The sequence below is a fragment of the Emys orbicularis genome, chromosome 1 (assembly GCF_028017835.1).
Source record: "Emys orbicularis isolate rEmyOrb1 chromosome 1, rEmyOrb1.hap1, whole genome shotgun sequence".
Lineage (NCBI taxonomy): Eukaryota > Metazoa > Chordata > Testudines > Emydidae > Emys > Emys orbicularis.
The window spans coordinates 125986211-125999501 of record NC_088683.1 but is presented as its reverse complement, the minus strand read 5'-3'; the positions used below and the strand labels follow the sequence as shown (position 1 = coordinate 125999501).

The 13291-nt window shown below is 41.1% G+C and overlaps 1 protein-coding gene across 3 annotated transcripts in view; it reads right to left on the bottom strand.

Moving 5' to 3' along the window:
* SOX5 (SRY-box transcription factor 5) overlaps nucleotides 1-13291 on the bottom strand; it is a 306808-nt gene that overhangs the window by 17682 nt on the left and 275835 nt on the right. The window lies entirely within an intron of this gene.

The following is a 13291-nucleotide window of genomic DNA, read 5'->3' as shown; positions in this document are numbered from 1 at the left end:
CTGCTACTAAAACATGCAGTATAATAAAATAATTCAATTAGTAACTATAAAGTGGAAGTTGAGCTAATTCTCTCAGGATATCACTCCAAAACAGATGATGTCAAAACAGAACGCTGCGCTTTTGTCATGCCCCTTTGTGCCATGACTTACGTTAACCACCAGTCAGTCCAAGAGCAGGGAAAGGGAGAGGATGGCATATGGGGGCTGAGGAGGGGGAGAGAGGGAATGTGTTATTTATCTTTAATTACAATACATCAGAACAGCCTGTAAGTCAAAAAGGGTACAGCTGTTACACTTCAGTGACAACAAGCAGCTACCGAAGTAAGGAAATATGGTTATTTCAAACAAAAATCCAGAAGCCCCCAGTGTGGGAACAATGGTTATCAAAATAAAGAGGAAAATAATCAATATCTTGGAGAGAGAGGCTAAATCCTGCAGTCCTTACACAGGCAAAACACCTACTGGGGCACGACAGAAGGTGGGGAATGAAAGTCACCATGTATGATTAATAATAAGATGTGGTACCTGAATAGCACATTTCACGTGGATGCTCTCAAAGTACTTTTGAAATTCTCATTAAAACTCAGTGCTCTGTGTGAAGTGGGCACTATTTTACCCATGCAACAGATGTGTAAATTGGGCACAGAAACTCCCCCTCCCAAGGTCATGCAGTAAAAGAGGAAAAGTGGTAGATTTGAGGACAGAACACAGGTACTAAGATACTGTGGGGATAGGCACTTTTATAAAATCCTGGGCACAGAGGTCATGTTCTGACGCCCAGTCATGCAGTCTAACCACTGCACAAGCTGCAGCAGTTTTCCTCCAAACCTGACATAAAAAAAAATGCGTAAAACAAACACATGTGCAACACGAAATGATGATTAGTAGAAAGGAGCTCCAGACATGAAAAGCGCAGATAAGCACAATTATCCCTTATTGTTTTACCAAAGGAGGTTACACTAGGTGGGTAGCAGTATCTCATTAGCTGGAACCTCTCTCTTACCTTTCTCAGATGATATTTCAATGCAAGTTGAAAATACTAATGGCCACATACAAGCAACAATGGAACAAGGGCTCTCTTCCCCCCACAAATTAACTGCAACATGCTGATAATGCCAATCCAACCTCATCTCATAAAATCTATTTAGTGACTCCAAATAGGGATACACAGTGGTTTCAAGTTCACACATAAAAAGGATCCATTAATCATAGTTATCGTAATTTGGTAGCCAGTTACGAGTATTTAAAACTCCCACTGCTCCCTATCACCACAGTAGTTGTGTAAGTACATAATAAATGATACGAAGGCTGCCAGGTGCTACAAATGATGGGCTCAGTGGCACAGGGATGAGCGCAATTGTTACTTGCCACTGAAGGTCAGAAAGAAATGAAACATCAGTGCACTTTGCATTGAGCTAGGCCCTGAACTCATTTTAGCAATTATATCACAGCTTTTTGGGGGGACATTCTCATGATGTCCTGAAAGATCCCTCCAGTGCTAAGATTTTTGAAGGAAATAGATTGATATTCCCTAAAATACTTCAAGTAGCAAATACCATCCACGAGATAAGCCTGTGGCCCGCGGACCCCTGGGGGTCCACAGACTATGTCTAAGATTTCCAAAGGGGTCCGCACCTCCATTTGACTTTTTTTTAGGGGTCCGTAAATGAAAAAAGGTTGAAAACCACTGATATAAGCAGTGAGTGAATGTCATCTGTTACAACCTGGATCAGGTAATACCAGGTCTGTTGTTGGGAGTTGTAGAACTAGCCGAGACCCACAGACGTGATACAAGGGCTACTTGAAAAAGAGTCAGATTTAAAATGAGCATCCAAGCCACATGAAAATATACAGTAGGGAAAAATCCTGCCCTGGCCCAGCGTTGGACTAGGGGCTTGAGCCAGCCCCCACTGAATCTTTCTTTTGACTTCTTTTGAATTTGGATCAGGCCCTAGAGGAGCTAATAGATATTTTTCCATTTGTAACATCTGTGATTCTATGACAAAATTAGGCAGAGATTGAGGGAAACTATCCTGATGGTCAGTTCAATTAGATTGTAGCATAGTCTCACTATGGGAGCAATAAAGCCCCATTGCTTGGGTCATTTAAAAGCATAATAGACAAAGCAGTAGAAAATATATTGTTAGGAGCAATCCTGAAAATAGCCCCACTCAAGAGGACCAGAGAATTATAAAAGTGACAGACAAAATCAGAGAAACACACATGAGAAAATACTTCCAAATTGGCTTAACTGGTTCTACAGAGTACAGCCAATCAGGAAGAGTTAATAGCCACAAACAGATGAGAAGTTTTTTAAGGCATAACCAAAGAAAGTAATCTGTTGGAGAGTTAGTGGCAGGGCTCCAAGCAATGTTCTAATTATATTTTTAAAAAGAAAGAAAGAAAAGAATACACACACACACAGTCCCGGACCAAATAAAATGACTAAGCATCACAGTCAGACTCAGTTACGTGGTCAGCTGCAAAAGTTACTTGGCTCTCTGTCATGGATAGCTGTCATAACTTAACAAAACACTGATCTAAAAATGACAAGAACTTGATTGCGGTCTCTCTCTCTCATACAAGAAACAAAGCATGAGGAGTCAAAACATCTGTTGAACAGACTGATGACCTTTGCCAGAACTCCTCCTACTGCTACCCAGATGTGAATCAAAACCTTGCAAGGTTTGGAAAATGAAGACGCTCTAATATATTCCCCTAATCACCCTTTGCCCTTCCCCCACCTCATTTTGGGCTCTGGTAAGAATGCTGAACATGCATCTGAGATTATGTGCATGCTTCCATTCTTGAATTACTCCATAATTCAGTAGGGCAATGTGAATGCTGGGCCCATGGTGACAGATCCCCCCCATTGAGACATTCATTTGGACGGGGTACTTGGCAAACACTTAGAGTACGCTGAACTCTGTTAGGGTTGTGTTTTGCCAAAAGCCTTTCTCAAATTGCGTAATTCAAGGTTAAACATTTTACTGAAGCTGTCCGCTCTTTCGTATTCAATTCCCCCTCCATCTATACCCATTTTCCTTGATATGAATATTTTCATTCAAGTTTGATATGCATACACTTTCTTAAGCTCATAGGGATGCAGCCACATGTCAGACACAGCTATCAAATTCATGTTCTTCTCCTTATTCCAAGTGAACTGACAGGATCAGACTAAGAAAAATCCTTTTGTCCAGCAGCCTGGATGAACCACAAACTTGGTCTATATAAATGAAATTTTGATATCGTGCTTGTCAGATCTTGCACTTAAAAATCCTGAGTGCATTGACTGAGCAAGTGGCCCTTTGCCTTAATTTCCTTATATACAGTGTCGAGCAGAAGAAATGGATGGTTTGCCTGCCCTGATACTTTGTTAGGCGCCCCTCTGATTCTGGTCATCCAGTTGTGCCACATACTGCACTAAGGGAAGTATGTGACTAATTCCTAAAGGGCAATATGGAGCAAATCTGCTGGATGGCAACATTTACCAAAAAAAACTGAGGTGAGAGGCTAGTTTTCAAATCAGCCTTTGATTGTAAGACTCCGAGGTAGGGTCCACAGCACCCTGCAACATGTTGTATAGTGGTGAGCACAGAGACTCCACTCAGTACACCACAGTTATTAATAACTGTTCACATATACCACTCAATCAGCGCACACAGGAATTTTTAAGTGCCGGTCAGATCAGATCAGCCACTAGTCCATGCAAGAGGGCCTTGCAATATAAGTTCCTTTCAGCTTGGCTACAGAAAAACATTCTCTGGCTGGATAACCACATTGGAGATTTTAGTTGTCCTCTGAGAAGCCACCTTAAGATATTTTTTCTAGCCCATAAAAAGAATTATCAGACATAAGTGAGACCTTTTTAAACTAACCTTTTTTCAGTCACAAAATCCCAAGTGAAGGTCCTGTGTCCACTGAAGTAATAAGCATCGTAATAATTTGCATTTATACATTGCCTTTCATCCAAAGTTCTTAATGGAATCTTACCACTCCCCAGTGAGATAGGTGAGTATAAACAATATAAATGAGGGACAGAGAGGCTAAGTGAGTTAGGTCTACACTACCACTTACTTCAGTATAACTTACGCTGCTCAGGGGTGTGAATAAGAGCTTTTCCCGCCTCTCGCGGAGGTGGCAGGAGAGCTGACAGGAGAGCTCTCGCCCATCAGAATATAGTATCTTCACCAGACTTGCTACAGCGGTGCAGCTGCATCAGTGCAACTGTGCTGATGTAGTGCTTCTGGTGTAGACTAGCTCTTAGTTGCCTAAGAACTCTCAGAATACAGAAGCAGAGATGGGAATTTGGGAGCTTGTATGCACTGAACTGAAGGATCGGGCCCTTAGTCCTGTATTTTACCTCCTAGAACATGCCAAATACACATGGATGTTGTTTTTATTTACATCCAGATGCAGGCAGAAGATTTCCCATTTTAAACACTATGCGGTAAGCCCACTGGTGACATAATGGAATGCACCTTCATTGACTTTTGCATTCTTACTCCAAGAGTGAATTTGATTCTGTATTTTTGGGAAGGGGTTTTTCTAAGTTGCTTATCATAATATCTCTCACACATTAATGAGTTCATCCTCACAACACCGTTGTGGAGTAGGGAAGTATTTATATCCCTGTTTTACAGATAGGAACCCGAGACAGAGAAATTAAGTGACTTGCCCACGGTCACACAGGAAGTGTGTGGTGGTGCCAGGATTTGGACTGAGATCTCCTGAATCCCAATTCAGTGCCATGACCACAAGCCATACTTCCTTTGTGACTGTGGAACTGGGATTCATGCTGGTGACGTGTGTTATCAGGAAAAGCAAAATAAAATATAATAAGATCAGCTACAGATCAACTGTTACAATGGATCCTGCTTGTAGGGCTATAAAACTCATAAAAAGCACATGCATAAAATGATAAAATAGAGTGAGACTTTCAAATGTTGAGTTAGTAATTGTTAAACCCCTCTGGCTGCACTACTTTATAGCCTTCTACTGTACTAATGAAAAGGGAAGAAACAACAAAGAAGGGTTTTAACCTTCCAATTATATAAACTCTATGGACCACCAAAGAAGATGAAAGATTATTTATAATGTCACAACAATTTATCAGTTGGGGATTTTGTTGTTGTTGCTTCATCGAAGTTAAATATGAAGAAACAACGTATTCACCACCCCCTCAGCTCTTTCACTCTTACTTATCTGAGATCTCTTTCTTGTCTATGGAATAATAATCCACTCACCAAATCTAAAAGCAGAATTAAAAGAAATAAAACAACACTCCTCATTTGAGGGGCCTTTCTGATTTTATGGTACTTGTTTTAAAACAATTCAATTCCAGTCTCAATTGGAACTGGATGGCTTGGGAAGTGGGTACAAACCCTTTGACTGCTGGTTGTCTGTTCAAACCCAGTCGTTTGAACTCTTGGTTCAAAAGTGCCTGATAGCTATTTGGTGAGCTACCCTTGGTGGTCTCAGTAAACAGGTGTCTTAGCAGCTGTTCTAGTAAAAAGTTGTCCTGATTATAAAAAAGAGAAGCTCTGAATTGACCGTGCAAAGTCTTAACTACTCTCTTATCCTCAGAGGTGGACTCCAGATTGAACTAATGGGCATTAGTGGAATGGAGTATGCATGTTTACTTCCTGTGTTGTACTTGTTTGTGGATATAGGCCTTCAATTTCCAGAGCTGCCAATTCAGCACCTTCCACTAGCACTGAATTCATACAGTGCCTGACTTAGAGACCCTTGAAGTGAAAGGAAAGACTCCCATTGACTTCAATGGCCTCTGGATCAGGCCCCTAATGTATTTATTAATGTTTCACTCCACAAACTAAAACTTCCTCAACAAGTAAGGTGCTGTTTAGAAAACATTTTGCCTAAAACAAACTGTTTTAAAAATGGTAGAAAGCAGCAAATCTAAAGAAACAGGGAATTATCTTTGCAAAGATGAAGAGGGCTTAGCGGTCCAGTATGTATTTTTGTGGTGACCTCTGTAAGTTAACTGTCAAGACTTCAAAAACATGTGGAGCCCCTTTTCTCGGAGAAGGGATGGAGGAGAGGTAGAAAAAGCGGTGTAGGCAGTTGTTTCCCTCCTGCAAAAGGTTTTGCCATGCTTATTCCAGGACTCAACCGAACACAGCAGTGATCTACTGAACTGAGAATAGGTTGGGAGTCAGGGAGCCTGGTTTCTATTCCTGACTTCACAGCTGACATGCTTGGATAAGTCACTCAACCTCTCTGTGCCTCAATTTCCCCATCTGTAAAATGGAGATAAAGATACCCACCTTTGTAAAATGCTCTGAGATCTATGGGTGAAAAATGGAATATAAACACAAAGTATTAGTGTTCCTCCCAGCAGGAGAGAAAGTGCCATAACATTTGGTCTATGATGACAATGAAGGGTTAATCAGAGAAAAAGTGTGGGACACCAAAAAATGAAGTGAAGTGGAAATCACAGCCCATACAGGATATCCGGGGAGGGAGGGCCTGCATCATTTAACACAAAGTTAAGAAAGCGGACTCCACTTTGCTGGTAATTGTTTACTAAACAATGAGTGACTCAATTACTTAGAAGCATTACATATGTATAGACTATTTTCTTCCAATTTTTTTCCTAGGTGTGAAAGCTGCTAAGCCACTGCCTAACATTTCAGCAATGCTCTCTGCCCTAATAAAGAGATTCACACATTTTCCATCTAGACTATCTCCTGAGTAGAAAACTGCCAGATTTTCCAAACTGTACTAACGCCTGATTTGTTTGCTCACCAGGATCAACATCGTGCTCATTCCAACAAAGAGCAGTCCTACACACACACCAGGATGCTAGAGGCTGTTTGTAATTCAAATAAAAGAATACATGCAAAAGCCTGACAGTCCAGACTAAATGGGCCTGGTCATCTTCTCACTAACACTAATTTAACTCCTTTGATTTTAGTGGGTTTATTCCCAATTTACACAATTGAGAGTTAGAGGAGAATGAGGCCCAGGTTCTGCTTACTCCCAGGCCAGATATAAGTGTTGATATTGGCCATGATCTTATTGTGACTCTTGACATACCTGATGTTTTACTTAAAGCTCCAGCTCCTGGCGCTATGATTTTGTGAGAATCTAAGATTTCATTAAAAAAAAAAAAAAAAAAAAAAACGGTTTCCAGCCTTCATGGTGGTATGGTAGAGCAAAGTTTAAAATCGTGACCCTTAGAGGCTCAGAAACTGCAAGGCAAATTCAAAAACATTTTAAAAAAAATCCTCATGCTTTCTTTAAGCCATGATTTGGAGATGGGGAGAGGGGCTGACTCATGTGTTTTGAATGTTTGGGGTTAGTAATGCTGAGTTTGGTATAGGTAGCTTCAGGGGCAGCTTCCCCATGCGACGCTGCAAATGTTGTCTTGAACTCGATTTGGAGGGTGATTACTCCAAGGAGTGAACAGAGAAGCCAGGCTACATGCCCATTCAGACTTTGGCATCACTATAGGACCCAGGGTTCTTCCCTCACATGTTTGTGTGCTATTCCTACTGATCTCAATGGGAGTTGCACACGCACATCTGTGGGCACAATTCGCCCCTCCCTGGTGCATCGCTCATTTTATTAGCTAACCCTGCCCATGCCTCCCACCATAATGACGTATCCAAAAAACACACGATTTTCCCTTTATATACATATATGAACTTTTAGCAGGGATGAAGGTCAACCAGAAAAAAGTTTGCTTTAAAATGAAAAGGAGGAATCCACATAAAGCTTGACAAAAACCTCATCCCATAATCATTCCCTACCATGCGTGGGCACTCGCTAGCTGAAAGTGGTGGCACTGTGACAAATGTAGCAAAACTAAAAGCAGGCTCTATTAAAAAGAGAGAGAGCGAGAGAGCGAGAGAGAGAGAGAGAGAAGAAGGAAAAAAGTCTTCCACTGGCCATCTGTGAAAATAAGGCATGTGGCCATTAAATGCAGAGGCTGTAAATATATGCAAACCCAAAGAAGCAAATGGGAAAAAATGAACTAAACTTTACGCTCAAACAAATCAAAATGTTTAATGCTTAGTTAGCAATGCTGGGCAAAAACAACCTGATCTGTGCAGTGTGCAATGTATTTTAAATGTATTAAAATGTATTTTAATTCAATTAAAAAAAAAATAAAGATATTTCAGGGGAAAAGACACTATTTTCAGAAGCTCTCTGAATAAATTGCCCCTTTACTGTGAATGATCCTGTTGAGATTGTTGATTGGACTTATTGAAAGGCTGACATACAGAGTGATGGATGGGCGATGACATAATACCTGCTTGCCTTGTTGTCGTGCTCTTTGAAAACTGTCTGCTCTCCATTGATAGCATTAACAAAGAGGATTGCAACCCCTTCCACCCTACCCTGCATTCAAGAAATTTCCACTAGCAAAAAATCTCAGCAAAACAGAATTAAGAAGGTTTTACTGGGTGTGCAGGATGGATAGGAAAAACCAGGGACCACATGTTAACTTCTGTGTTGGAGGGTGATTTGGAGTTTCTAACAGTCAGTTGTCACAAAAAAGCCCTTCGTCCCCACATAGTATAAAAATTATAAACAGACATATCTCTCTGCACTCTGTGAGAACAGAACAAAAATATTATACTATTAATCTGTTCTAGTGTTTTCCAGGCCAATGAGAAATAGAGAGGGCTACAAATTACAGGACACATATATTACATGTACACTGAGTTTGATGTATAAATGTATATAACGTGTCTGTGCAGTATAGCCTTTGCTAGCCAGCAGAAATGCTACAGTATTTTTCCAGTAAAATACTACATGGATCATTAAAATGAGCAGGGTTTAACTTTTGCAGAGCACTTTGGTACAGAATATAAGCACTGTACCTCTGAATTAATTTCCAGGGGTTTCCTTCTACTTAGAAAACAAGAACAAGTTAACTGCCCCCAGTTCCTGCCTTCCCTTGGTTTACTATATCCACAGCCTGCTCACTATGGGCCCTATCCAAAGCCCTTTCAAGTTAATGGAAAAACTCTCACTGGCTTCTGTGTGCTTTGGATCTAGCCCCCTTTGGGAACTCCAGCTCCAATTTAGCCTTTAGGAAGAACAATGTATTATTTAAATCAAAAACTGAAAAAAATTTAAAATCCCATTTTATAGCAGCTTTTCCCCATGCCTTCAGTGAAGTGAGCTCTAGTTTTCTATTTCTCTAAGAGCAGCATCTGGTAGCTCAGGATTAATAATAATGCACTTCCTCACCTCCCCTTAGGGGAAAGCACAGGCTGGATTCACTTCAGCTCAACAGACCATTGCAGTTCCTTAGGAGTTAACTCTGCTGGCCCCATCCATCACGCAACCAGTGAGGCATCAGGAAAGAATGATGGATGTAAAATTATTACAGGGCTGCCACCCGATACACTTAGTGCCATTTGTAACTAACACTGGAACTGACACACTTTTTTCATTATTAAACATCCACATTAAGTCAACATTGGTCACTGTCATTTCATGTTTGGCACTCTGTTAAAGGGAAGAGAGAGAAGGGGGGGTAGGGTGGGAGTGAGGAGGATGATGGGAGATGGGGTGGGTGGAAATGAGAGGAAAGGCATCCTGGACCTAGTGTTCCAAAAGCATGAGTAATAAAACAGGCTTCTGCTTACAATGCTGGAATAAATATTGTTACAAATAGCTCTTTAGTTACAACCCAGCAGACAAGTACATGTCAGAGCCTTTTAGAAGAGGGATGTGCTCTCAGCAATAAGTGAGGGAACTGGTATCATAGGTTAAGAAACACTTATGGTTGGTTGGTGCGTGTGTGTGTGTGTGTGTGTGTGTGTGCTGCTTGTGTATTTATAGGTGTGCACAGCACTCAGATATTAGTATGTCTATTTGATGGCACATACCTGAACACACATGAATTTGTATTTGTGGAGCTGTTTCCATGCACACCTGTGTGTGTGTGTGTTTACAGATATGTGAGTATGTACATGTGTGTTTACTTGTTTATAGGTTCTGAGTGTATATACAAATTTCTGGCTAGCTTTTTTGTGGTGGAGCATACGCATCTGTTGTATGCACACACGTGTTGTGTATTTGTATATGAGTGCATTGTGTGTTTGTATGCATGCACACATACACCAGTACCTGTGGTTGCGTACCTTCAATGTGTAGAAGAATGTGCAGTTTTTTGGCTGAATAAGTAGATCATAGTCCACTTGCTGATGCTGCCCACTGCAGTGTTTGCTCTGGATGAAAATCTGCACTCTTAGAGCTACATTTATAAAAGGTAATATTGTTTATGTAGAGTAAGTATCAAGCTATAATTAACTGTAGATCACAATTATAAATAAAACTATGTTCCTGGGTTTCTAAGAAACCAGAAACACACACACACACACACTTCTGATTTATCTTGAAGCATTTCCAAGAAAAGAATTTCAAAAATATATTTTATTGAATTCCCAATTAAAATACGTTTCAGTAAAATCTACATTCATTATGTAGATTTTACTAACACCCTCTGAAATTAAAGTACTCATAAAGTGTTGGGTGCCCACAAATCAAGGCATCCAAAAATCCTAGTCACTTTTGAATCTTTTTTCCTGCTTATGCCTCCTCTAGCACAATGCCTATCCAATCCCACACAATTTCTCTCTGACTCCTCCTGAGGCTTTAGGAGGCACATTCATAAAAGGGATTTCCTGCCCCTGTGCCTTTCCAGCCACACCCAGCAGACAGATCCTTAACAGTACTCGTGACTTTGGGCAGTTCAGAAATGCAGACCCAGGCACTGGTGGGTGGGATTACTATTTGTGCAATAAAAAGGTTCAACCTGCCCCAGAAATATCTCCATAACTATACCGACAACACCGGGAAAGAAGGGACTCAAACTCTGGACCGCACCATGGCACAGTGTGCCTGGCCCATAAAGATTAGTAACATTCCAGCGAGAATGAAGTGATTCAGGATCATCTTGCTCTCCAGCACATGGCATACACAGCTATGTATCAGTATACATGTGTGCAAGCACCGTAACCAATCATTAATGCGCTGATTGCAATGCCTCTGTAGCTATCCCGTTCCCACCTGTTCTGCAGGGAGCGAGGGACAAAAGCAGGAAACCCAAAGGCCTGGCAGTTTGGTGTGTTTGCCTCTTAAATCACTGGGCTGGCCCTTAAGCTTGTTGATGTAAACCCTTAGAGACCAATCTATAATGTTCTCAATTTCTCTCTTCCCACTACCTTTCTCTCTTTCTCTTCCATGAAAAAGGAAAGAAAAATCTTAGGAATATAATTTAACTGAAACTGGTAATACTTTCCTTTTTTTTCAAATGCCAGGGGGAGGTCTTGATAAAAGCTTTAAGCAAAAACCTAGACCCAAACACCCTCAAACTTTGGAGAAGTTCAGATCCTGAATTGGATCAGAACTTCCCGTCTGGCTATAATTAGATGAGAAGACCCAGAATGTATGGAAAGTTCAGCTAGGTTACCAAACGTCACAGCCACCTCCCTTTCTTTCTGCTGGGTCAATCCAACCCCCCTCCCCCCCCCAATAAATCTCTGTCAACTCTGAGATCCTGCATATCCAAAGGAAATTTCACAACTAGCCCCTATCAGTATAATGGGTCAAACCAGCAATCCAGATCCAAACACCATTGCACTTTCGTAGAGTTACGATTTGGATCTAACCTTTGTGTCTTCTTCAGAATGAAATCCTGAAAAAGTTTGGCAGCTATTGTATCAAAAAAGCTATTGCCACTTTAGAAAAGAAAAACTGAACCCCCCCCCCCAACTCTGCAAATGCAATATCTTCCACTCATGCACACCCAAGCCAAACAGGGAACATGAACTAGAGAGCAAAATAAACCCCAGAGCTTGCGGTGAGGGTGAGAAGTGAAAACAGAAGGGCAAGGAGGAGCCTAACAATAGGAAAGTAACAGAATAAAGCGAATGCAGATGGTTCCACTCCTGTTACTTAATCAAAAGGCTGTGCAAAGTCACTAGAGCCGGCATAAAGTCATGTGTTAGAACAACAGCTGATCTGTGTATTAAAGAAGATTAACTCGCAGTGCCATGGTGGAGGGCCTGGGATTATTTTATGTACTTCCATTGCTGTACAAGCCGTCAGCACAATTACTGCCCTCCGATGTGAATGACTGATCTGTAACCACAGCTAAACAGCATGCTGCTTAGGGGCCTGGGTGCTTCATGAAGATGAATTTCCATACCATCAAAGTGCTTTTAATGGGCTCCCTGATCCAACCACAAGGCCTGCTTTGCAAGTATATAGGACTCAGGATGAAGGCTTCCTGTCCAAAAGGATTTGGTCGGTTGTCACTTGACAATTCCCAGCCAGCACAGGGGAGGAGAGGGGGGAGATAGGTAGAGTTGTCTCTGCTTTGGAGGATTAAAAAAAAAAAAGGGTACAGATGCTTTCTGAATGCAACCAACTGCTGTATCCACAGCTGAATTCAATGCGCTTAACAAATAACGGCAATTTAGCTATGCTTGCGAGGAATAGCTTGAGTCACTTTGCATTAGCATCTGGCTGAGTGTTAAAGTCATTTCTACATGGGGAGCACAGAAAAGGAATTTCTGCTCCAAGCATCCTTTCAAGAATGCTTAAATATTTGAATATAAATTCCTTTGTGCTTGTGATCACTTCGCCTTATAGCTGACACTCCACTTTTCCCCCTTCCCTTCTGCTACTCTTCTATGTGAAATGCCATAAACATGCTCTGTCCCTCTCTCTCAATACCCAGTGCCCTTATTCTTCTAAAAGAGGTTTTATGTACTGCCAGACACCTATTACACTGACCTCTTTTTTCTCCCCCTTCCTCTCAGGAGAGTGCATGAAATTGGAGCCATTTCTACATCATTTACACCCATGCTAGGCTGGTGAAAAAGTACAGTAGTGACAGACTCACATGTACATTTAACATTCATTATCCGGTCTGCTGGCTTCTCACAGCTTATTGATCAAACTCCATCTAAAAACCAGGGAAACTGGAAAGCTATCCAAATTAGCAATCTGCTCGTTCTGGACAATATTGTTTGACTCACAAGCTTCCCAGGATGACTGACTTTCAAGTTATTGCTAAGTAGCTGATCATTTTTATTCTATCTGTCTGCCTATCTGAATGAGTCACATGGGGATCTTGGAATGAAAGAGCCACCAGAACTGGGAATCCGATAAAATTTCGTTTTCACCAAATGCAATAATATTTCATCTTGATTATTTTGTAGCATTAAAACAGTTTTGTGTGGAGAAATATTTGGGAAAAAATCATGGAAAATATATTGTAAAAACATGAATTTGTGAAGCA